Source organism: Spea bombifrons, chromosome 11 (genome assembly GCF_027358695.1).
Source record: "Spea bombifrons isolate aSpeBom1 chromosome 11, aSpeBom1.2.pri, whole genome shotgun sequence".
NCBI classification, from domain to species: Eukaryota; Metazoa; Chordata; class Amphibia; order Anura; family Pelobatidae; genus Spea; species Spea bombifrons.
This window is the reverse complement of record NC_071097.1, coordinates 9,038,888-9,062,084: the sequence shown is the minus strand read 5'-3', so window position 1 is coordinate 9,062,084 and position 23,197 is coordinate 9,038,888. Positions and strand designations below refer to the sequence as shown.

General features: G+C 45.9%; 1 long non-coding RNA gene across 1 annotated transcript in view; it reads right to left on the bottom strand.

Annotated features, from left to right (window-relative positions):
• Positions 1–266: 266 nt before the first annotated feature.
• LOC128469323 (uncharacterized) overlaps positions 267–23,197 on the bottom strand; it is a 173,484-nt gene continuing 150,553 nt past the window's right edge. The window contains exon 2 of the long non-coding RNA XR_008345934.1: positions 267–360. This is a non-coding gene — a long non-coding RNA (uncharacterized LOC128469323). The remainder of the gene's footprint in view (positions 361–23,197) is intronic.

Genomic DNA, 23,197 nt, shown 5'->3' with positions numbered 1-23,197 from the left:
AACAAGTATCCTTTCTAGTTGGTGCTTGTACCAGTTGTGACATGAAGGTGTCATTTAACAGGTTCAAAAACCTGGATCCCCTTGCAGAACTACTAGTCTCTCTATCCCAATTTATGTCCGGGTAATTGAAATCTCCAATAATTAACGCGTTACCCAGATGTGCAGCTTTCTCAATTTGTTCTAACAGCTGCTCTTCCTCATCATTATTAACATTAGGTGGTTTATAACATATCCCAACCAGTAGTTCTTTTCCTTTTTTTCGCCCCAAGTTGATATCTACCCATAAAGCTTCCACAAATCCCTTGTCGCCTTCAAGATGCTTAATATTTGACTTTAGCTCGTTGCTAACATACAAGCATACTCCTCCTCCCTTCCTGCTTTTTCTGCCCTTCCTATATAATGTATAACCTTTTAAGTTAACTGCCCAGTCATGGGTCTCATCCCACCATGTTTCTGTTATGAAACTGTTATCTCCATTTTCAAGATCTCTGTGTCCCTCCCCCCCTACCACTAGTTTAAAAACTCCTCCAGTCTTCTAGCCATCCTCTCCCCTAGCACAACAGACCCTCTTCCGTTTAGGTGCAATCCATCACCGCTATAAAGATTGTACCCAAGCGCAAAATCAGCCCAGTGCTCTAGAAAGCCAAAACCCTCCTTCCTACACCATGACTTTAGCCACGCATTTACCTCCCTGATCTCCCGCTGCCTTTCTACTGTTGGCACAGGTAATATTTCTGAAAATACTACCTTGGAGGTCCTTTTCTTCAATTTATCTCCTAATTCCCTGAAATCATTCTTTAGCACCTTCCATTTTCCACTGACTTTGTCATTGGTACCAATATGGACCATGACAGCCGGGTCTTCCCCAGCCCCTCCCAATAATCCATCCACTCTGTCAGCAACATGCCGGACCCGAGCACCCGGGAGACAGCAAACTGTCTGGTTAAGCCGATCAGAGCGGCAGATTACCCTATCTACTCTCTTAGTCCCCTACCACCACAACCTGTCTAGCCTTTCATACGCTCTCAACCCCACTCATACTAGAGGGGCTGTTCCCTCGGCTGTTAGAAGGAACAGCTTCCTCCAGTATAGCTACTCCTGAGCTGATACACCCAACATCTTCACTCAAGCGGGCAAATCTGTTAGGCTGCACAAGGTCAGGACTAGCTAAACCTTTCCTCTTTCCTCCCCCTCTACCACCACGTGTAACTGTGACCCAGCTACATGCCTGTTCCCCAGCTGCCTTATCTCCTCCCTCTTCACTACCTGCACCCACTAAACTCTGCTCAGTGAGCAGCAGACTCCTTTCAAGATTGTCTATCTCTCTCAAAGTTGCAATTTGCTTCTCCAGATCTCTAATATGAGCTTCCAGAGAAGCCACTTGCTCACACCTGCCACAGAGGTATGGACCCCGGACGGATTCATCCAGGAATGCATACATGAAACAAGATGTGCATTGAGTCAGATCATCAATCTTGCTAACTCCCATAACCATACTCATAATCAAGTATAAGAAAAATAAATAAATAAATGAGACCCTACAAAATAACAGTTAAACAAGAACACCCGTCAAAATAAACAGTTAAAAGTAAAAATATAAAGCAGTATAAATACAGTACCTTGTGGAACCCCTGTTTCTCTTTCCAACTCCTGTTTCTTTTTAACTCCTACTTAAAATAGCCTATTTGAAAAAGAGATTTTCTCAATGCAGAAGCAACTCAAGTGAGCCATGGGTGCACAAAGGGGTTTTCAAGCTTGGAACATAAGAGAAAGCACAAAAAAATAATCTACCATGTCTCATGGCAATAGCCGAGACTTAATGTACGGCTAAAACAGAACTCTCTTTTTTAAGGACAGCACCGATATTTATACACAAGACATAATAGGATTAGAGATATAATCTCATCAACTACCAGACTGCCCAACGCCTCATACAGTTCTATGGCCATTAATGCCCACCTGATTTGGGGTGATCCTGAGAAAGCGGCGTCAATCCCAGGGCACCAATGGAGTGGATGTTCATGGTCCAAGAATGTTATGGTCCAAAAAGCGAATAGCGGAATAGTCTGCACGGTAGCCGGACCAGAGTTCCATAGCTGCGGCTGGGTGAACCCCGGTCCTAAAGATTGGTAATAAAACCAGGGTCCCAAAATGAACTCTGAGTAACATAACCGCCCCCTTTAGGCCTCCCATGAGCAATAGGGGAGATAAAGGGATTAGCCTCCACAAACAGACCCCCACCTCTGATCACCAGGCTGGGCACCCTGTGGAGATAATCCTGTCTGGTTCACAGAGGACACAGTGGGGCAGGAGGCTATTCTGGCTGCACCCTGGGGGAACTACACTGAGTGTATATAAGATATGTTCAGTAATATTTTCCTTCCCAATTTAGTTCACAGGTATAAACTGCCTGGTCAGGCCAAAATGGGTTTCAGGCGAACTGGTAGTTGGGCTGGTATAATATCCACAACGGTGTACCTCAAGGGACAAGTCTGTCACACACCCCCAAACTCAAATTTACCCCTATGTGTCCTCAGCCTCAGGGGGTTACCGTGATAGTAACTGTAAGGAAGTTGAAGACCAATCAGAAGGGTAGAAGTTCATGTAGTAATTAGCATTGTGGGTCCTTGGTGTCCTGACATTAAAAGAAGACTGATGCTCTTCAATAATATTCACACAGGGGAGGTCGATATATCTATGTCATGCAACAAAGCATCATTGGCCAGGGTTTTTAAGCAGGTGGCACCCAAATCTACCTGTCTTCTCCTGATCTCTCATGTCCCATATTACCAACTGCTTGTTTGCTATTTCTTCATGGATGTCACAATGCTAGATGCCTCTTTGGATCTGGTAAGAACTAACAATGAGGAACTTATCTCAAACATTAAATTAAGAGAGCACTTTGGGAATAGTGACCATGACATGGTTTCATTTGAGATTAATTCTAAAAAGCAAATGGATAACTGCTCTACCAAAACACTTAATTTCAGAAGGGCAAACTTTGACAGGCTAAAATCAACCATGCAATGTATTGACTGGGATGGATTGTTCTCTGGGTTAAACACGGAGGACAAATGCAATACCTTAAAGCACACATTAAAAAGTTACGCATCCCAAAGCCTGCAAAAAGGAGATTAAAATGGCTAAACTAGAAAATGAGAAACTTATTGCCAAGGAAAGTAAAACCAATCCCAATAAATTTTTTAAGTATGTAAATGGAAAAAAAGTTAAATGTTGGTCCGTTATTATCTGAATCTGGAAATTTGGTTAGTGGGGACAGAGAGAAAGCCGACATCTCAAATGCTTTTTTTTTCTGTTTATACCAAGGAAGAACCAATGACGGAGCCCCTTTGGCTAATTTTAAGGAACCGTTGCAGCAAATATAGGATTGGCTGACACAAGAGAAAGTGCTCAAGCAATTAAATACTAAAAAATATTAAAAGGTAGACAAGGCCCCTGGACCGGATGGTATACACCCAAGGGTACTGAAGGAGCTGAAGGAGGTACATTTATAAGCCCCAGCTCTCTATCTATACTATCTTCCCCTTCTATATTGTAGTTTCCCTCCCCCCTTTCCCTAGTTTAAACACTCCTCCACCCTTCTGGCCATCTTCTCCCCGAGCACAGCTGCACCCTCCCCATTGAGGTGCAGCCCGTCCCTACCGTAGAGCCTGTATCCGACAGAGAAGTCGGCCCAGTTCTCCATGAACCCAAACCCCTCCTTCCTACACCAGCTTCTGAGCCACTTGTTTAGCTCCCTAATCTCCCGCTGCCTCTCTGGTGTGGCACGTGGTACAGGTAATATTTCAGAAAATACTACCTTGGAGGTCCTTGCCTTGAGCTTGCTACCTAAGTCCCTGAAATCATTTTTAAGGACACTCTGCCTACCTCTTACTTTGTCATTGGTGCCAATGTGCACCATGACAGCTGGGTCTTCTCCAGCCCCTCCCAGTAATCTGTCAACCCGATCCGCGATGTGCCGAACTCGAGCACCAGGCAGACAACACACTGTTCGGCGATCCCGGTCTTTGTGACAGATCGCCCTGTCTGTCCCCCTAATAATAGAGTCCCCCGCTACCAGCACCTGTCTGGCCTGCCCTGTGCTCGTCCTTCCCTCCTTACTGGAGCAGACACCGCTCTGGCGGTCAGAGGCAGTGACTTGCTGCAGTACTGCTAACTCTGAACTAACATCCCCCTCATCTGCTAACCGGGCAAACTTGTTGGGGTGTGCTAGATCAGGACTAGCCTCCCTGGCGCTTTTCCCCCTACCCCGCCTTCTAACTGTAACCCAGCTAGCTGCCTGACTGTCCTGTACCTCCATCCCGCTATCCTCCCCCACCTCTACCCGCGAGAGAGCTTGCTCAGTGAGCAGCAGACTCCTCTCCAAGTTGTCAATAGATCTCAGTGTTGCCAGTTGCTCCTCTAGACTCAGGATTTGTGCTTCCAAATGAGCAACCTGCACACATCTCGCACAGCAATATGCACCCTCGAAGCGCTGATCAAGGATTGCATACATTGAGCAAGATGTACACCTGACCGCATTGTCAAATATGGAGGACATCTTGGCAATGGGGATAGCTCAAATAACTGGCAAAAACAGACAGTAAGGTGCAAAATATATATAAATATATATGGAATAACAAGGATGTATACTTTACCCTCCTTTTTGCTTTTTAACTCCTTCTTTGCTTGTAACTCCTCACTTAGAGATGTCACTTAGGAGATTCGCCCCAGCTCAGGATTCTCTTGTGTGTCCAAGCTAAATGCAACTGCAAAAAGCCAAGCAGAACTCACAGAGGTGTTTCTTTTGTCCGGATGGCAAGAGTTCCTGGTAAGACTGTTCCGTAGTTTATGGGAGCTGGGAAGACTTTCCGTGATCAGGATGAGACTGTGGGCTCAGGAAAACCTAACATGCAGGATTATGGACAAAGCAGAGATATCATAAGATGTTTTCGTTGCCATGAGTTGGGTCATATTGCTATGAACTGTCCTGTGACTGTTGAACCTATGCAGTGTGATGCAGCCTTTTTGAAGAAACGTATATGTCTATGTTTGCTCAAGTAGTGTGTACTGCTACCAGCTCAGAAGGTTCTAACAGACACCTGTGCGAGCTGACAGTGGATGATAAAAAGGTGATGGCTTTGTTAGACTCCGGGAGTGTAGTAAGTGTGATAAAGGCCAGCCTCATAGGTTCTTCTAACAGGCAGCCAGACACTTTCACAGTAACTTGTGTACATGGGGATACTTGGGAGTACCAAACTGCTGTAGCTCTGAGACAGGAATAGGGGCTGTCTTGTCACAAATCAGGAATGGAGAGGAACATCCTGTGCTTTATTTAAGCAGGCAGCTGAATAAGCATGAGAGAAGGTATGCAATTGTGGAGAGGGAATGTCTGGCTATTAAATGGGCCCTTGAGTCCCTCAGATATTATTTGTTGGGAAGGAAGTTTAGGTTAGTCACTGACATGCCCCTCTGAAATGGATGTACCTGAATAAGGAGAAAAATAGCAGAGTGACTAGATGGTTTCTAGCTCTGCAGGCCTACAATTTTACAGTGGAGCACAGGTCTGGTCGCCTGCAGGGAAATGCGGACGCACGTCACGTGTGCACTGTCTTGCGATTCCTGATGCTCATTCCCGGGGGCCTGAGCTGAGGGGGGGGGGATATGTGACAGTCATGTAGGATTGGTGGTGGAAGGGAGGTATGTTTCTCCTAGATTCCTTTCATTCCACCTGCTAGGTGATTAATTAAGTGAATTAGAGGGTGGATATAAAAGGGAAGCCAGGAGGGCAGGTAGCTCTCTCTGACTGAGGACACAGAAAGCCTGTCTGTGGAAGAGACCTGTGAGTAAAGGTTGCTGGACATATTATGTTATGTTAAGTTGGCAGAGAGAAGCTCTCCAGCTGGTAGTGAGGGACATCCTATGTATAGTAAGTGCCGGACAGGCAAGGTGTTTCTTTTGTTACTGTTATATTTCTTTTGTCCCTGCAACCTTTCTAATAAACCTGACCCTGTGTCAGATTGCACGAATTTACTGCTGTGTGCCTGGTTTGAATAAGGACAGCGCTTGTCCCTTGACCTCAGCGAGGGGCGATCCCAGACCAACCTCACAATATATATATATATATATTAATACTGTCATTGAATTATTCTGTCCAATAAAAGTGTTAAAACACCGAAGTTGGACCAAAAAATAATTTATAACAGCAATCACACTCCTATCATGCCTAGGCAGCCACTACATGCTGGAATCTGGGCATGAAAGGAACGTGATTACGGACTCCCCATGCCAAGCTATCCCCCAACACTTACACATCCATGCTATCTGAAACCCTCATTCACAAACATTCAGCATAACACCCATCACTCTCACACACTTACATTCAGCATAACACCCATCACTCTCACACACTTACATTCAGCATAACACCCAGAGGGGGCGCTCTACTGGACTTAATATTAACCAACAGACCTGACAGAGTAACTAATGTGCAGGTCAGAGGGCACCTAGGAAATAGTGATCACAATATAATACATTCGAACTTGTTGTTCAATAAGGGAACTCTTAGAGGAGCCACAAGAACTATGAACTTTAGGAAGGCAAAGTTTGATCAACTAAGAGAAGCCCTTAACACTGTAAATTGGGAAAATGTCCTCAAAAACAAAAGCACAGACACTAAATGGGAGATTTTTAAAAATATCTTAAATTCTCACTGTGAAAAGTACATACTGTATGGGAATAAAAGAGTCAGGAACAAGAGAAAACCAATGTGGATAAATAAAAATGTAAAGGTGGCACTAAATGGCAAAAAAAAGGCATTTAAGCTACTAAAACAGGAAGGCAGTGAGGAAGCACTAAGAAGCTATCGGGAAAAAAATAAAATATGTAAAAATCAGATAAAAGCAGCAAAAGTGGAGACAGAAAGACTCATTGCCAAAGAGAGTAAAACAACCCCCAAAATGTTCTTTCACTATATAAATAGTAAAAAGGTTAAAAATGAAAGCGTTGGCCCCTTAAAAAGTAATGAGGGAGAAGTTATAGACGGGGATCAGGAAAAAGCTAATCTATTAAATATATTCTTCTCTGCTGTATTCACAGAGGAAAATGAAATGTCAGGTAATATACAGCAGGATGAGATAAATGCCCCAGTACATGTTGCCTGTCTAACCCAGGAAGAAGTGCAGTGCCGCCTAAAACAAATCAAAATAGACAAATCACCAGGTCCAGGTGGCATTCACCCCCGAGTTCTAAGGGAGTTAAGTAATGTAATAGACAGACCCCTATTTCTAATATTCAAGGACTCTATAGTGACAGGGTCTGTTCCCCAGGACTGGCACACAGCAAATGTTGTGCCAATATTCAAAAAGGGGACAAAAAGTGACCCGGGGAATTATAGGCCTGTTAGTTTAACTTCTGTTGTATGTAAACTGTTTGAGTCTTTCCTAAGAGATGCTATTTTGGAGAATCTCAATGAAAATAAATGTATGACTCCATATCAGCATGGGTTTACAAGGGATCGGTCCTGTCAAACTAACCTGATCAGCTTTTATGAGGAGGTGAGCTCAGGACTGGATCGGGGTGAATCGCTGGATGTCATATATCTTGATTTTTCCAAAGCATTTGATACGGTGCCACATAAAAGGCTGGTACATAAAATGAGAATGCTTGGCCTGGGGGAGAATGTGTGTATGTGGGTAAGTAACTGGCTAAGTGATAGGAAACAGAGGGTGGTTATTAATGGTACATACTCTGTGGGTGACTGTCACTAGTGGGGTACCACAGGGGTCAGTTTTGGGTCCTATTCTTTTTAATATATTTATTAATGACCTTGTAGAGGGATTGTATAGTAAAGTATCAATCTTTGCAGATGATACTAAGCTCTGTGCGACCAGTGTCAGGCAGCTGCTGCTAAGGCAAATAAAATCATGGGGTGCATCAAAAGAGGCATAGATGCCCACGACAAGGAAATAATTCTACCATTGTACAAGTCACTAGTCAGACCACACATGGAATACTGTGTACAGTACTGGGCACCAGTGTACAAGAAAGATATAGTGGAGCTGGAGAGGGTTCAAAGACGGGCAACCAGAGTAATAACGGGAATGGAAGGACTACAGTACCCAGAAAGATTATCAGAATTAGGGTTATTTAGTTTGGAAAAAAGACGGCTTAGGGGGGGACTTAATAACTATGTATAAATATATAAGGGGGCAGTACAGAGATCACTCCCAGGACCTATTTATACCCAGGACTGTATCTATAACAAGGGGACATCCTCTACGGCTGGAGGAAAGAAGGTTTCTACACCAGCACAGACGGGGGTTCTTTACAGTAAGAGCGGTGAGACTATGGAACTCTCTGCCAGAGGAAGTGGTAATGGTAAACTCAATAAAAGAGTTTAAAAGGAGCCTGGACGTGTTTCTTGAAAGCAATAATATTACAAGTTATGGATATTAGATTAATAGGGACAGAACGTTGATCCAGGGATTTATTCTGATTGCCATATTTGGAGTCGGGAAGGAATTTTCCCCCTGGTATGAGGCAATTGGCATCTGCTTCATAAGGGTTTTTTGCCTTCCTCTGGATCAACACAGTAGGGACCCAATATGTATATAGGTTGAACTTGATGGACTTTGGTCTTTTTTCAACCTTATGAACTATGTTACTTATGAACTATGTTACCCATCACTCTCACACACTTACATTCAGCATAACACCCATCACTCTCACACACTTACATTCAGCATAACACCCATCACTCTCACACACTTGCTAATCCACTCTCTCCTACCTTTTCTTCTTTCACTCTCACTTTTCCTCCTCCTCTTCTTCTTCTTCTTCCTGTCCTGTGCACTGAACCCGGAAGACGGTGGGCGTGGCTTCAGTGTTGTGCGCCGGGATTTGACATCAAGTCTCGGCGCACAGCCACAGTTGCTGCGAGCATAGTTTCTGAAGGCATGCCGGCATCGTGGCACCCCTCAGATGAGCGACAGCCGGGACGGACCGCCCCCCCCCCCGCCAGGTACACATGACGGCCGCATTCAATCCTGCCCCCCGGACCAGCCCGCCCCTGGCTCCGAGGCCTGACGGTATTCACCCACGAGTACTAAAGGAGCTGAGTCAGGAAATAAGTGAACCTCCGTTTCTGATCTTTCGGGATTTTTTCTTTCAGGAATTGCACCAGAGGATTGGAGGAAGGCAGATGTGGTTCCTATATTCAAAAAAGGGTTCAACCTCTGTGCCCGGAAATTATAGACCTGTGAGCTTAACTTCTGTGGTTGGGAAAGTATTTGAAGGGCTGTTTTAGGGCTGAAACAACTAATCGATAAAATCGATAATAATCGATAATTAAAATCATTGACAACGATTTTCATTATCGATTAGTCGAATCGATTTTTATCGATTATTAAAAAGAGTTTTTTTCAGAGCAAATGCTCTGAAAAACTCCTCTCCTTATAAAATCCGATCTCAAACAGAGATCGGATTATAAAACTAGAATCCAGATCCCCCGCAACGCCGCAAGTGCCTGTCAGAAACGGAGGTTCACAAAATACCAGGGAGTCGGGAGAGAGGCAGAGCGGTGTATGGGAGGGGGAGGAGTCAGAGGGGTGTATGGGAGCCACCCATACACCCCTCCTACCCCTCCCATACGCCACTCTGCCTCTCTACCCGGCTCCCTGGTGTGTTGTGAACCTCCGTTGCTGACAGGAGGCAGAGTGGAGGATGGGAGGGGGGAGGCAAAGTGGTATATGGGAGGGGGGAGGAGGCAGAGTGGTGTATGGGAGGGTGGAGGAGGCAGAGTGGTGTATGGGAGGGTGGAGGAGGCAAAGTGGTGTATGGGAGGGGGAGGAGGCAAAGTGGTGTGTGGGAGGGGGAGGAGCCAGAGTCGTCTGTGGGAAGGGGAGGAGCCAGAGTCGTGTGTGGGAGGGGGAGGAGCCAGCGTGGAGTATGGGAAGGGGAGGAGCCAGAGTGGAGTATAGGAGGGGAGGAGCCAGAGTGGAGTATGGGAGAAGAGGAGGCAGAGTGGAGTGTGGGAGGGGGGAGGAGGCAGAGCGGTGTATGGGAGGGGGAGGAGGCAGAGTGGTATATGGGTGAGTTATAGTAGTGTATGGGGGGGTAATGAATTTCAGAGAGGGAGAATGGCATATCTGGGGGAGTTAGAGTGGTGTATAGGGGGAGGTAGAGTGGTGTATGGGGGGTATAATTGTCATGACCTCCCTTACACTGGCACTCACCGCGGAAGTTATTCCACCTGGAACACTACGACCAAAGGAGGAGCCCCTGGCAGCAGCACCCCAGGATTTACATAGTAACATAGTAACATAGTAACATAGTTCATAAGGTTGAAAAAAGACCAAAGTCCATCAAGTTCAACCTATATACATATTGTGTCCCTACCGTGTTGATCCAGAGGAAGGCAAAAAACCCTTATGAAGCAGATGCCAATTGCCCCATACCAGGGGGAAAATTCCTTCCCGACTCCAAATATGGCAATCAGAATAAATCCCTGGATCAACGTTCTGTCCCTATTAATCTACTATCCATAACTTGTAATATTATTGCTTTCAAGAAACACGTCCAGGCTCCTTTTAAACTCTTTTATTGAGTTTACCATTACCACTTCCTCTGGCAGAGAGTTCCATAGTCTCACCGCTCTTACTGTAAAGAACCCCCGTCTGTGCTGGTGTAGAAACCTTCTTTCCTCCAGCTGTAGAGGATGTCCCCTTGTTATAGATACAGTCCTGGGTATAAATAGGTCCTGGGAGTGATCTCTGTACTGCCCCCTTATATATTTATACATAGTTATTAAGTCCCCCCTAAGCCGTCTTTTTTCCAAACTAAATAACCCTAATTCTGATAATCTGTACTGTAGTCCTTCCATTCCCTTTATTACTCTGGTTGCCCGTCTTTGAACCCTCTCCAGCTCCACTATATCTTTCTTGTACACTGGTGCCCAGTACTGTACACAGTATTCCATGTGTGGTCTGACTAGTGACTTGTACAATGGTAGAATTATTTCCTTGTCGTGGGCATCCATGCCCCTTTTGATGCACCCCATGATTTTATTTGCCTTAGCAGCAGCTGCCCGACACTGGTCGCTACAGGTAAATTTAATGTTAACCAAGACTCCTAAGTCCTTTTCCATGTCAGTCGTCCCCAGTGTTTTCCCATTTAATACATATTCCCAGCCTGGATTTTTCTTCCCCATGTGCATAACCTTACATTTATCTGTGTTGAACCTCATCTGCCACATCCCAGCCCAAGCCTCCAACCTATGCAGATCCATTTGTAATCGTGCACTGTCCTCTATTGTGTTAACCACGTTACAGAGCTTAGTATCGTCTGCAAAGATTGATACTTTACTATACAATCCCTCTACAAGGTCATTAATAAATATATTAAAAAGAATAGGACCCAAAACTGACCCCTGTGGTACCCCACTAGTAGCAGTCACCCACTCAGAGTATGTACCATTAATAACCACCCTCTGTTTCCTATCACTGAGCCAATTACTTACCCACATACACACATTCTCCCCCAGGCCAAGCATTCTCATTTTATGTACCAGCCTTTTATGTGGCACCGTATCAAATGCTTTGGAAAAATCAAGATATACGACATCCAGCGATTCACCCCGATCCAGTCTTGAGCTCACCTCAATCAGGTTAGTTTGACAGGACCGATCCCTTGTAAACCCATGCTGATATGGAGTCATACATTTATTTTCATTGAGATTCTCCAAAATAGCATCTCTTAGGAAACCCTCGAACAGTTTACATACAACAGAAGTTAAACTAACAGGCCTATAATTCCCCGGGTCACTTTTTGTCCCCTTTTTGAATATTGGCACAACATTTGCTATGCTCCAGTCCTGGGGAACAGACCCGGTCACTATAGAGTCCTTGAATATTAGAAATAGGGGTCTGTCTATTACATTACTTAACTCCCTTAGAACGCGGGGGTGAATGCCATCTGGACCTGGTGATTTGTCTATTTTGATTTTTTTTAGGCGGCACTGCACTTCTTCCTGGGTTAGACAGGCGACATGTACTGGGGCATTTATCTCATCCTGCTGTATATTACCTGGCATTTCATTTTCCTCTGTGAATACAGCAGAGAAGAATATATTTAATAGATTCGCTTTTTCCTGATCCCCGTCTATAACGTCTCCCTCATTACTTTTTTAGGGGCCGACGCTTTCATTTTTAACCTTTTTACTATTTATATAGTGAAAGAACATTTTGGGGTTTGTTTTACTCTCTTTGGCAATGAGTATTTCTGTTGCCACTTTTGCTGCTTTTATCTGATTTTTACATATTTTATTTTTTTCCCGATAGCTTCTTAGTGCTTCCTCACTGCCTTCCTGTTTTAGTAGCTTAAATGCATTTTTTGCCATTTATTGCCACCTTTACATTTTTATTTATCCACATTGGTTTTCTCTTGTTCCTGACTCTTTTATTCCCATACGGTATGTACTTTTCACAGTGAGAATTTAAGATATTTTTAAAAATCTCCCATTTAGTATCTGTGCTTTTGTTTTTGAGGACATTTTCCCAATTTACAGTGTTAAGGGCTTCTCTTAGTTGATCAAACTTTGCCTTCCTAAAGTTCATAGTTCTTGTGGCTCCTCTAAGAGTTCCCTTATTGAACGACAAGTTATAATGTATTATATTGTGATCACTATTTCCTAGGTGCCCTCTGACCTGCACATTAGTGACTCTGTCAGGTCTGTTGGTTAATATTAAGTCCAGTAGAGCGCCCCCTCTGGTTGGGTCCTGTACCATTTGGGACAGATAATTATCTTTACTTATAGTCAGAAAGCGGTTTCCTTTATGAGATTCACAGGTCTCGGTTTCCCAGTTTATGTCGGGATAGTTAAAGTCCCCCATAATAACCACCTCATTGTGATTTGCTGCCTTGTTTATTTGCTTTAATAATTGATCTTCTGCTGCTTCAATTATATTTGGTGGCTTATAGCAAACCCCGATCAGTATTTTATTATTTTTCTTTTCATATATTTCTACCCATAATGACTCCACATCATCATTTCCCTCACATATATTCTCCCGCAGTGTGGCCTTTAGGCTGGACTTTACATAAAGGCAAACTCCTCCCCCTTTTCGTTTTTTTCGATCCTTCCTGAATAGACTATAACCCTGTATGTTAACCGCCCAGTCATAGCTATCATCCAACCATGTCTCTGTTATACCCACTATGTCATAATTTTCTGCAGACATTATTAACTCCAGTTCGCCAGTTTTATTGGTCAGACTTCTGGCATTAGTAAGCATACAATTTAGAGGTGTATGGTTTTTTCTCCTACGAAGCCTATCCCTATTAACTATTCTAACCCCTCCCTCCGCTCCACCCCCTGGTACAGTTATAAGCCCCAGCTCTCTAGCTATAGTATCTTCCCCTTCTATATTGTAGTTTCCCTCCCCCCCTTTCCCTAGTTTAAACACTCCTCCACCCTTCTGGCCATCTTCTCCCCGAGCACAGCTGCACCCTCCCCATTGAGGTGCAGCCCGTCCCTACCGTAGAGCCTGTATCCGACAGAGAAGTCGGCCCAGTTCTCCATGAACCCAAACCCCTCCTTTAGATGATCCCAACAGCAAGGAGGCCAGGTAAGGTAGGTATAGGTAGAAGATACGGAGTTGGCAGTACAAGGTGTAAGGCTTGGCAAAGACTGGATAGCCGAGGCAGGATATGGACAAGCCGAGGTCGAGATCCAGAGAGGTAAGCCGTGGTCGAGATCCAGAGAGGGTAGTCAGGTAAGCCGTGGTCGAGATCCAGAGAGGGTAGTCAGGTAAGCCGTGGTCGAGATCCAGAGAGGGTAGTCAGACAATCCGAGGTTCAGCAATAAGATCAGCAAGGCACAGTACAAAATCAGCAGGCAAAGAGAGGTCAAGCAAGCAAAGGGTCAAAATAACTGGAAGTAACTCAAAACACAACCGAGCATAAAGACCCCAACAGGGTAACTGGCTAGAGAACTTCCTGACTTTTAAATCTGGCGCCAGAACTCCGGGGGTCTCCACTGCTGCAGGCAGGCTGCTGTAGTGTAGTAGGAAGATCCCCGGAGGACGCCCTATATGCTGCGGAGCTCGGTGGATCACAGGCATCAGCCTGCCTGTGTCTGCCGAGATCCGTGTCTGTCACTAGACTTCGGCGCCCGGCGTTCACAGGCATCGGCTTGCCTGTGTCTGCCGGGATCCGAGTCAGTGACACGCGATCTCGGAGCCCGGTGTTCACAGGCATCAGCTTGCCTGTGTTTGCCGGGAACCGAGACCGTGACCCGTGACCCCGGCGTTCACAGGCATCGGCTTGCCTGTGTTTGCCGGGACCTGAGGGTGCAGCCCGGGATCCCGGAGTTTGCCGTGTACGGGCAAACTCTTGCCGGTACCGACCGGGACAATAATGAGTTTCAGAGTGGCATATCTGAGGGAGGCAGAGTGGTGAATCAGGGAGTATAATGAATTTCAGGGTGGTGCAGGGCATTTATGGGGGGGGCGGAGTGGCATATCAGGGTGCACAGTGGCATATAGGGAGGTATAAGGTGTAAATGGGGGTGAGTGGCATATTGGAAGTTATAAGGCATATCAGGGGGCACAGGGGCATATAGGGGATATTAGGGGGGCATAAGATATATCGGGGGGTAAAAGGTATATCAGGGGGCTCAGTTGCATATCACTGGCATATAAGGAGTATAAGGCATATCGGGGGCACAGTGGAATCTCTGGCAAATAGGAGGTATAAGGCATATATAGAGGAAGAGTAGCAAGCTGGGGGTCAGATGTGCATACTGGGGGCAGTTTGGTTAATAAAATATAAACAAGGCTTTTTTCTCAGTTTTTATTAAATATGAAAAATAGTTAACATATGAATTATTATTTACTAATAACTTTGTAATAAAACCTAGTTTGAGAAACTGTGTTTGGGTTCTTGTAGCTTTTATTATTATGTGAGTAAAATAAGAAGGTGAATAGAGAGAGAGGCCATTACAATAAAGAGATGAAAGTGTAAATTGTAAGTTTTTTTTTATTACATTATTTTAAATTTTAAAAAATTGCATTTTTTTTATCCGATTAATCAATAAATTGAAAAAATAATCGGCCAACTAATCGATTATTAAAATAATTGTTAGTTGCAGCCCTAGGCTGTTTAATGGATGGATGGAGGAGGTGCAGGGTTCTTCCACCTTCTGGCAATGCAACTTTTAGCAGCTAGGAGGAGGTGTATAAGGAACTTACGACAAGGAGAATCCAGGTCAGGGGGGAGCATATCCAGGAGGGCGACCGAGACGGAAGTGACAATCGAGACTGGGAGCAAATGATTGAGTGCGAAAACTTCGGACCAAAAGGAAGATAATAGAGTGCAGTCCCACCAGATATGGGCCATCGTCCCATGGATGCTTGGAAAACTGTAAATATTCAGGGATATAATCTTTAATTATGGGGAAACGGCTTATTGATCCAAGGAGAAATCTGACTGCCATTTTGGGGTCAAGAAGGAATTTTTTCCCTGGTTAGTGCAAAATTGGAAAGAGCGAAACGGGGTTTTTTGCCTTCTTTTGGATCAACAGGAACAAATTAACAGATATAGGAAAGGCTGAACTTGATGGACGCATGTCTTTTTTCAGCCTATATAACTATGTAACTATGTAACTGTAAAGAATCGGTACCCTCTTCCACTTATTCCTGAACGTTTTGAATGACTTAAACAAGCTACCATCTTTACTAAATTAGACCTTCGAGGGGCATATAATCTCGTCTGAATCAAAGAGCGCCACAAGTGGAAGACTTCCGCACCCGATACGGCCATTTTGAGTATTTAGTCATGCCGTACGGACTCTGTAACGCTCCAGCGACTTTCCAGAACTTTGTTAATGACATTTTTCGAGATTTATTAGACAGGATTGTGGTGGTGTACTTGGATGATATTTTGATCTTCTCATCTACGCCTCAAGAGCATCGTAATCACGTTCGTCAGGTCCTTACTCGTCTTCGCTCCCATCGTCTCTTCACCAAATTAGAGAAATGCCAATTTGAGGCTGCCCAGATTGAATTTTTGGGATTCTGCGTTTCCTCTGAAGGGATCAAGATGGACAAGGCCAAAGTACAGGCAATTGAACAATGGCCCCGACCACAATCTCGTAAGGAGGTACATTTCATCGGTTTAGCTAATTTTTATACGTTTTATTAGTAACTTCTTCAGAATTGTTGTGCCCCTCACGTCCCTTACGTCCAAGACCACCAAATTTCTGTGGAATACTAGTGCCGAAGAGGTTTTTACCACCCTGAAACAAAGATTTACTTCCGCACCAATCCTGATACACCCCAATCCTGAACTACCTTTTGTTGTAGAGGTTGACGCCTCTACGGTAGCGATAGGTGCTTTTCTCTCTTAGAGACAAGGAAGTAAAGACTTACTCCATCCTGTGGCTTTTTATTCACGTAAGCTAATGTCCCCTGAAAGAAACTATGATGTGGGAGACCGGGAGTTGTTGGCAATAAAATGCGCACTGGAAGAATAGAGACACCATTTAGAGGGGGCACAACATCCATTTCTCATTTTTAACGATCCTCGCCAAGCCAGGTGGTCTCTTTTCTTCACAAGATTCAACTTCCATATTACTTACAGACTAGGGTGCAAAAATGGCAAAGCTGACGCTCTCTCCCGTCAGTTCTCTAATGAACCTGACAACCCTAACCCAAAACAACCAGTAATACCTTCCACGCATTTTCTGGTTGCTAAAAAAAGACTCTCAGTTCTCTTCGGGACTATTTTCAAGTCAGAGCAAACTGTCCAACTCGACGAGATACCGTAAAACGACAGGGTCTCTTCTACCATCAAGGCAAGCTGCTAATTCCACCTTTGTGCGTGACATACTCTAAATGTGTCATGACGCACCTCTGGCAGGCCACTCTGGGATAACCAAAACCCTTAATCTACTGCGTTGCCAATTTTGGTGGCCCCACATGATCTGTACAGTAAAGGACTATGTAAAGACATGCCACATATGCACCCGAAACAAATCCTCTTATCAACATCCCCAGGGTTTATTACAACTCATCCCCACTCCTCGATCTCCATGGTCTTCAGTCTCAATGGACTTTATTGTGGAATTACCTGTATCCAATGGACATACTGTAATCATGGTAGTAGTGGATAGACCTGAGAATAGGTCTTGGGAACCCACATCTTCGGTCCATGCGTCTGCCTTGATTCGAATCATCCAGTCCAATCGGTTCCCGGAGGTTACCGTTAGGAAGTTGTCTACGCGATTCGCGTAGAGCTCTACACGCTGCCCGGACTAAGCACCGGGGACTCAGAAGCACCGGTAAGTTTGGAGGAGGGAGGGGGAGGGAGTGTTTAAATGGGGGGCTTAAGGCATTTCTGGAGGCAGGGTGCTCTGTGAAATGCCTTTTAACCCCCTTAATGCCACTCTCCCTCCAGAAATGCCTTTTAACCCTCTATACGCCACTCTGCCTCCTGAATTGCCTTATACCTCCCTATATGCCACTCTGCCCCATAATATGCCTTTTAACTCCCTAAAAGCCAGAGTGGCATATAGGGGTATAAGGCAATTCTGGAGGCAGAGTGGCACATAGGGGGTCAAAAGGCATATCATGGGGCACAGTGGCATATAGAGGGTTAAAAGGCGTATCATGGGACACAGTGGCATTTAGAGGGTATAAGGCATTTCTGGGGCAGAGTGGCAAGCCTGGGGGGGATGTGCATAACTGGGGGGGTAGGTTGAAAAAAAGGAAATAAAAACAAAATATTTTTCTCAATCATAGCTTTTATTAACAAACAATTGTTCACATAGTTTACATGAATTAACATTTACTGGTAAAACTTTTTTCCTATAGGGTCATCTTATATTCAGGCTTTTTCTTTTTTTTCATAAATTAATATTCAGATTTTGGGGGGTCGTCTTGTAATCAATACGGTATTACTAACAACTCCTTGTTTCCTATGTCATAACTCCTCTCTGCTGAAATGAAGCATCTCGAGAAGAAACCACACTAATGTATCCTGCTGTCGCATACATCCACTTCAAGGACAAAGGGCAGTTGGGGATCTGTGTGCCTTAACACGGTTGCTGTCATGAACCACTCCTTTAAGCAATGGCATTTGGTGGTCAATTCTTGACATCACACCCCTTTTTGGTTAGAGCGGTCAAAGGAGTGGCAATTTTTGAGTAAGCTCGTTTGAGCTTTTTAAAGTAGTTTGCAAAGCCAAGAAATTACTGCAGGAGTTTTAGCCCAACAGGTTGTGGCCAGTCTAGTATGGCTGGAGTACACCAGGAACACAAGCATTTGTACTTTAAAGACGCATGGTTTGGATTAGCAAATAGACAAGAATAAACTACCTGAAATGATGTACTCCTGAAATACAGTGTGAGTGTTGCAGAGGCAGAAGGCATGACCGTGTATTCCTAGTGACCTGTCTGGGGCATCAATGCAGTTTTTCATTCATTCCCTGACCGAATCCTGATGAGGCTGTAGGCCCCACAAAGGTCTAGCTTTGTGAAGACCTTTGCTCATCATAACCTGTCAAGCAGCCCCATGATCAGAGGAATGGGATAAGCGTTTAATCGGGTGATCCCCAGTAGTAGATATACGGGTGTAAATCACCCTCCTTCTCCGTCATATGGAACTCTGGATGAACCCCTCCTAACATTGTCCTCAATGTACAACTCCATTGCCTGCATCTCTGGTAAGGACAACATCTCTTGGGGGTATGGTTCCAGGAAGCAGGTTAGTAGGGCAGTCGTAGGATCTGTAAGGGGGTCCATTTTTTCATTTTGGGAGACTTTATTCTCTCTGATGTAGACTGGAAAAACTAAACAGTATTACAAATGGAGACCTGATTTCAAATTTCACTGTAAGAGAGTGTTTGGGCTACAGTGATCATCAATCAGTATGCTTTATTTTAGAAACATAGATTTTTTGAAAATGGAGAGACTAGTAGGCGAGTCTTTGATGGTCTGGACATCTCTATATGGCGTCTTTAAGAGATGTCAGAACATTGCATTATACTTGTTAGCAAGAGTAAAAGGAGGTTCCCAAAGAGCTGTGTTTCCTGCTGTTTTTGACGCTAGTCCTGCCCGACCGTTGAAGTTTCGTGTTCCCGGTGGGCATAGGGAAAAGGAAGCAACGTCTGGCGGGTGTACCCAGTCGGAGTACAGGTCGTTCCCATCACACCTGTCCTAACCAGACTCCCATTTACTAGCTGGTTATGGGTGCTCTATAGGGCCAGAAATGCTCCATGCACCTGACTGGGACCTAGCTGCAAATTCATGGGACTGTACGGTGACTAGGAACTGTGGTTATGCCCACCAACACGTTGCACTTTTGGGGTTACACTATGCTCGTAGTGGGAAACACTCGGAGGTGGTTACGGAGAGGCTCCCGGCCCCACTACCATGCCACACAGGGGTTCCTATCTCCTGGAGCCGTCCCCGCTTACTCAGGGACCCGATGGGGGTCGACGCCATAGTGTCCTAGTCCGCACCCCTGGCCTCAAGTACCTTGCGTACCACAAGTACTTCCATGATACAGTTGGCAGGGGGCGTTTCCGGGCATCCGCTGCGGTGTCTTCATCGGAGGGGGCTGGGAGGCGGTGCCCTAGGATAGCACTTACCTAATAAGTGTTATAGCAGTCTATGGTGGGGGGAGGAACCAGATGATGCAGAGGGGTGGGTCCGGGATCTTCAACCCCATAAGACTCCTGCACCTACTGCAGTAGGTGCTTGAACAGTATATTGAGCTGCTAAGGATTCCTTAGTGTACATCCCTCTAGTGTTTTTTAGTATTACATGCTCTCCTGGTTTTTGATCTCGGCTTACTGGATTCTCCTACTCTCTCCTGACCTGACCTCGGCTTGCTTTCTCGTACTGCTCCTCTGCTGCCTGACCCGCCCTTTTGGATTGCTTTTGACAACGCTTTTGCCTGAACCCTTTTGTGCGAAACCACCCTACCATTGGTCTCCAGCGCATCCCAGCTAAGACCCTACACCCTGGTTTTATTACCCATCTTTGGGACCGGGATTTACCCAGCCATGGCTATGGAACTCTGCCCTGATCGCGTAGACTATTTCTGGGGATGTTTCCAACGCTGTCGCTCAGGGTCCTGACGCTGAAACAGGTCACTTTATGGAACATAACATCCTTGTACCCTCGAGATAGTCCCGAAAGAGTGACTGTATGGAGGTGCCGGTTTGTCTGGTATGAGATTATACTCCTGATTATTTTGTGTGTATACTCATCTGTGCTATTCTCAATAAAGTCGGTTCATGTTTTACCTCAATACAAGTTTTGCCTTGTTATTGGGGTAAGTCTTCCGTTCTATTCAGGACAGTTAAGTTACTGTATTGCTATGCTACAATGCCACAGAGATTCCTGAGGTGTTTCCTGCTGTCTTTGACGTTAGCTCAACCTGACGATTGAAGTCTTGTATTCCTGGTGGCTATGGGGAGAAGGAAGCAGCGGGAGTATCCAGTCGGGGTTTTCTGCGTCATCTTCCCACAGCTCTAACCGAATCATGGCTCTCCGTTCCAGGCATGCTTCTTCCTCCTATCGCCAGGGCAACATCGACTCTCAACATCCCATAACAGAGCTTCCCACTTGGAAGTGTTATCTCCCTGCATTAAATTCCTCCTTAGATCTGAGTCCCAGGTTAGCTGCCTCTCCATCTCGCTCACCGTCCTCCAGACTGCTTCTCCAGATGGGGTGACTCGGTAGATTGCCAACCTTCTCTGCAGTCTGGTGTGGAACTTCTCCACTACCCATTCCTGATACTGGCTTATTTCTCCTCAATACAAGTTTTGCCTTGTTATTGGGGTAAGTCTTCCGTTCTATTTTCAGGACAGTTAAGTTACTGTATTGCTATGCTACAATGCCACAGAGATTCCTGAGGTGTTTCCTGCTGTCTTCGATGTTAGCTCAACCTGACGATTGAAGTCTTGTATTCCTGGTGGCTATGGGGAGAAGGAAGCAGCGGGAGTATCCAGTCGGGGTTCACTTAATTAGGACAAGCCTTTTCTTATCGATTCTACTAATCCCTACATTGATGTACATGGAAGTCTTTACACTGAAATTATTTTAATTTTAAGGGTCAATAAATTGTATATTTTTTATGGTATCACAGGGTCCACTCTCTGCTGCCTGAACCATGGCTGAATTATACTTCAGGCTAATACTTCTGTTACCACTAGTGGCCACCCTCCTCCCTCTGGGGTGATCAGAACCTGATTAATCAGGTACAGCTGCGCCTCATGAACTGTGTGAAGCCCTGCCTTTAAAAGACCTGTCCTGCCCTTCAGTCAGGGCCTTGGCATTGAAGTTGTAGGACTGCCTTGCTCTGAGCTTGTTCCCGTGCCCGAACCCGTGCCTGAACCCGTGCCCGTGCCTGAACCCGTGCCTCTGCCTGAACCCGTGCCTGAGCCTGTACCCGTGCCTGAACTCGTGCCTGTGCCTGAGCCTGAGCCTGTGCCCGTTCCTGCCTGAGCCTGTACCCGTTCCCGTATCCGTGCCTGAGCCGGTACTCGTGCATGATCCAGTACCCGAGCATAAGCCTGTACCCGTGCATGAACCTGTACACGTGCCTGGCCCAGTAGTACTCCGTTCCCGTCCGCCCTGCCAATGGGCCTCCGTTACCGTCCGCCCTGCCAGTGGGCCTCCGTTACCGTCCGCCCTGCCAGTGGGCCTCCGTTCCCGTCCGCCCTGCCAGTGGGCCTCGCCTGTGCCTGAACCTGCCTGTGGGCTTACCTGCCAGTGGGCCCGCACCCGAGCCTGTACCTGTGCCTGAACCTGCCAGTGGGCTTACCTGCCAATGGGCCCGCATCCGAGCCTGTACCTGTACCTGCACCCGGGCCTGTACCTGCACCCGGGCCTGTACCTGCACCCGGGCCTGTACCTGCACCCGGGCCTGTCCCTGCACCCGGGCCTGTCCCTGCACCCGGGCCTGTCCCTGCACCCGAGCCTGTACCTGCACCCGAGCCTGTACTTGCCTCAGCTCCGGTCTCTCTGCCTCAGCTCCCGAGCCTGTACCTGCCTCAGCTCCCGAGCCTGTACCTGCCTCAGCTCCCGAGCCTGTACCTGCCTCAGCTCCCGAGCCTGTACCTGCCTCAGCTCCCGTCTCTCTGCCTCAGCTCCGTCTCTCTGCCTCAACTCCTACCAGACCTGCTCGCCCGGGTCCTGACACACAGTATGTCTCAGAGCTACCAAAGTCTTCTTCCTCTTCAAAAGCCTCCCAATCCAGGCCAGAGCCGCCAAACACCTTCCAGAGAATTGTGACTTTCTGACCTTAACTCCAGCCGGCCTGCAGCCCAAGACAATGCTCGGTATAGGTCCCAGAGTTCCTTTACCACCACCCACTTCAATTTGACTACTTCCTCCTCAGTGGCTTGCCATCTCAGCAAGCAAAGCCACAGCTTAATCATCTCCCCGAAGCACTGTTCTGGAGTGGGCAGGATCTTGCCTCGCTAGCTGTACCAATTTTCTGCGTCATCTTCCCACAGCTCTAACCGAATCATGGCTCTCCGTTCCAGGCATGCTTCTTCCTCCTATCGCCAGGGCAACATCGACTCTCAACATCCCATAACAGAGCTTCCCACTTGGAAGTGTTATCTCTCTGCATTAAATTCATCCTTAGATCTGAGTCCCAGGTTAGCTGCCTCTCCATCTCGCTCACCGTCCTCCAGACTGCTTCTCCAGATGGGGTGACTCGGTAGATTGCCAACCTTCTCTGCAGTCTGGTGTGGAACTTCTCCACTACCCATTCCTGATACTGGCTTATTTCTCCTGCCATAGCTGCCACTGATGGTGTCCCATCTCCGCACTCAGCAGGCCTGTTAGTCCTGGTGGTGGTACTATTTCTCCTTTTAAATAAACTCTCTTCCTTTATTTTGTTGATTCCCTTTAAGTATTTGAATGTTTCTATCATATCCCCCCTGTCACATCTTTCTTCCATGCTATATATGTTAAGATCCTTTAACCTGTCCTGGTAATGTTTATCCTGTAATCCATAAACCATTTTAGTAGCCCTTCTCTGAACTTTCTCCAACATATCTATATCCTTCTGGAGATATGGTCTCCAGTACTGTACACAATACTCCAAGTGAGGTCTCACCAGTGATCTGTACAACGGCATGAGCACTTCCCTCTTTCTACTGCTAATACCTCTCGCTATAC